This window comes from Typopeltis vanoorti, chromosome 6, assembly GCF_054136105.1.
Source record: "Typopeltis vanoorti isolate ZY-2024b chromosome 6, IOZ_Tvanoo_1.0, whole genome shotgun sequence".
Taxonomy (NCBI): Eukaryota; Metazoa; Arthropoda; class Arachnida; order Uropygi; family Thelyphonidae; genus Typopeltis; species Typopeltis vanoorti.
The window spans coordinates 26332501-26336229 of NC_143554.1; positions in this window are offsets into that span (position 1 = coordinate 26332501).

Here is a 3729-nt window from a genome sequence, read left to right on the forward strand (position 1 = left end):
TTGTACGCCCACACTTCATAGAGCTGGGTTTGGCAATGTGCAAGAATAGTCAATTCATGCTGAAGGAGAGAAAGAAATGAAGGACGTATGAATTGGTCACCAACACGAGAAATCACCTACTTTTTACGTAAATTTTCCGATTGTTGTACAAGCAAAATAATTATCACTTTAAGAATTAGAATTGTCATAAAAGACAAGCTAATTTTCTGACGAATAATAAACACTCATCCCACGAAACGCATTGATTACCCCTAATTGGAATGGATTCTCCTTCTTTCTGACATGCGCAGAAGTGTCGAAGGGCCTCGCATCTGTGAGCGTACAGTATATATATATATAGAAAGGTAATAGAGATGACCCTAAAAACTATAGACGTATCAGTATACTAAATTCCTGTTACAAAATATATAGCAGAATCTTAAATAACAAACTAATGAAATATTCCGAAAACTTTATTCTAGAGGTACAGAATGCATTTAGAAAAGGACGATCATGTATAGACCCAGACTTTTGCCTAAAATTAATAATAGAGAAAAGAAGAGAATATAATTTAGAAACACATATTGCATTTATTGACTTTGAAAAAGAATTTGACAAAGTTAAAAGAAACATATTATTTAACATATTAAAAGAAAGACAAATACCAAATAATATCCTAAAAGCTATCACAAGTATATATGAAAATAATCAAATACAAATAAGATTAAATCACGAGCTATCATATACAAGAGAGATAAACCAAGGGGTCCGACAGGGATGTCCCCTCTCAGCAACTCTTTTTAATATCTACTTAAATGAAATAATAATAAAATGGAGTAAAACTTTACATCAAGGAATTAAACTTTCACCTACAGTTAACTTAAACACTCTCCTCTTTGCAGACGACCAAATAATAATTACAAATTCTGAAGATAACTTACACAAAGCTATTTTAAATCTAAATGAGATATCCAAAGATTATGGTATGATAATATCAACGGAAAAATCAAAAACTATGGCCTTTAAAGGACAAGATCCAGCAAGAACTAAAATAGTAATAGATAACAAGATCTTAGAACAGGTGAATTCATTTAACTACCTAGGATGTATGATCACATATGAAAATGAAAAAGATATAAACGTAAAAATTGCAAAATATTTAAAAATAACAGGTGTAATTAACTCTATATTTAAACCAAACCTAATTCAAAAACAAACCAGGCTAAAAGTATACAATACATTAGCCTTACCGGTCTTAATGTATGGAAGCGAAATCTGGACAATAAAACAAAAAGACAAACAAAGATTAACAACAGCAGAAATGAAGTTTATGAGAAAAACTGCAAAGTATACCCTATTTGATCACAAAAGAAACGAAGATATTAGGAAAGAATTAAACCAAGAACCAGTAATAGAAAAAATTTATAAAAATATAAACATAAATGGATGGAACACGTTCAAAGAATGAAAACAGAAAGATTACCAAAACAAGTACAAGCCATTAGGAAAAAGAAAACCAGGACGTCCTCTTAAACGATTCAACGATGACTTCTAAGGTTGGAACAGGCCATGCTAGGCCAAAATCCTTGATACGTATGATGATGATGATATATATATATATAGACACGAAAAAGAAGCTTACAACCAATAAATTAATATCGCCATCCTAAAGGAAGATCGTGATAAATGACAGTTTATTTTTTTAATATGATCTCCTAACGACAGCATTATATAATTGTAAATGACATCAATTAAAAGTCAAAAATAACAATGGGAAAAAAATCAGAAATTCTTAACAGACTGAGACAATACCAAGCAGATACAATATTACATTAAAATATGTTATGTTAAAGTAAAAAAAATCACTTAACCGAAAACATAAGACATCTTCGCAAGACTACTTTATTACCAAAAGCTTCGAATGAGTTTGATGGCCGTTTAGATTAAACCCAATGCAAATCAGGCCATGAGGTAAATAAAAGTTTATTTGTTTCTAGCCTCAAGCAAGTTTGCATGTTACTCATATATAGATGAAAAACTACAGATTCCGGAAGGAACCAAAAGCTGCAGATAAAACGAAGACTCCTTCAACGAAAACTTTTAAAAGTTACCATTGGAGTAGTCCCACAAGTAATATTTGTCTAACCATCTTCTAAACGCATTTTGGAGTGCAGCATTCCCTTCGCTACTCTGAAAACTGCTGAGTGGTACGTGAAATGCCAGGATTCGATAATATCTCCCCAGAACACCAGTAATTATACAATACTTAAATAAACTTATATCAGAACTAGGGATGTATTGTGAATTCCCAAAAATGAGCCTCCGTGGCTCAGTCGACGTTGCCCTTTGGTTGGAAGAATTGAGTTCGAATCCGTCTAGGATGCGAAGAACTTTTGAAGGCTTTCCAACAGATGAGTTAGCTGGTTTCAGATGGAGGTGGAGAGCTTTTTCACCCTCCCTGAAAAATGGTTTTTTTTTTTTCATTCCACAAAACAGACAAACCGCTGAAGAACATTATGTAATAACACATATAACCAGGCCTCCTAATCATAGTCGCTTTGGAGGCAATTCCAAATTAATTCAAACCTTCTCAAATATTCAAAATGAAACGGGAGAGGAAAACAGTACATACAAACTATCAACATAAATACGAAGTTGTCTTTCAAAAGTAATCCAAAAAACGAACACATAACGTTATTACTAGAAAACATTAAACGCTAAAGCAAAATTTAGAGAACTGTATTATGGATAATACAAGAAATAATAATGAAAAGCTTAATTTATTTGTACTTTTCTACTTATATTTCATCACAGAATCCAACGCACAGTCAGATTAAATAGAAACAAGCACATAGATGAAAAAAAATCGCATTTAAAAGTGATGGTAACTGCACGCCATCAGTTCATCGATATTTAGTTTATTTTTAATTAAATGCAAGGTCATGAAGGGCAAATATAAGTCCAACATCTAATATTCTAAGACATGAAACAATTAATTATTGAAAAACGGGTGAATATACATAACATACATAGATGATCAATCACCAGAACATCATTATAATAAAAAAATTAACCCTTTCATGCACCAGTTCACATAGAGTTAGATAGCACACCACCACACCTTGGCTAACAACTGTTTCCATCCTTTGTGGAGCACGTAATTGGATAGTGTAATATGACTTCTGGACATTTTATGAGACTCACTCACCCTACGAAAATTTATAAACTTATCGTATATTTAGGCACCATGAGGTTAATTGATACTTTATTAAAGTACATACGAAGAGTCAAATGGAAGAATACTAAAATCCTACAAACTAGCAAATCACTTCATGATGCTCTGAACAGGGAATACTTTCAAGGCATGCACAAATAAAACAAATCTAACTCAAACAAAAATGATTACACACCATTATAAGTTCCTACTATTTTCGCCAAAGGCAAGATAAATTGCTGTTTTTGTTTTGTTATATCTAGTTTGTGATTTAAGAATTTAATACACAGTACTTATTTTTATTATGAGTATCATAAAAACTAAGTAATGTGTATTAAAGGAGCCTCCGTAACTCAGTCAGCATAGACGAAGCACTTTAGTCGGAAAGACCTGCGTTCGATTTCCGTTAGTGACGTGAGGAACCGTTATCTGGTCTCTTTCGACTAAAAATGAGTTAGCCGGTCTCAAGCGGAGGTAGATTTTTTTTTTCTCCCGGAAACTCGGATTTTTCGTCCCTCAAGACAGACAAACCGGCC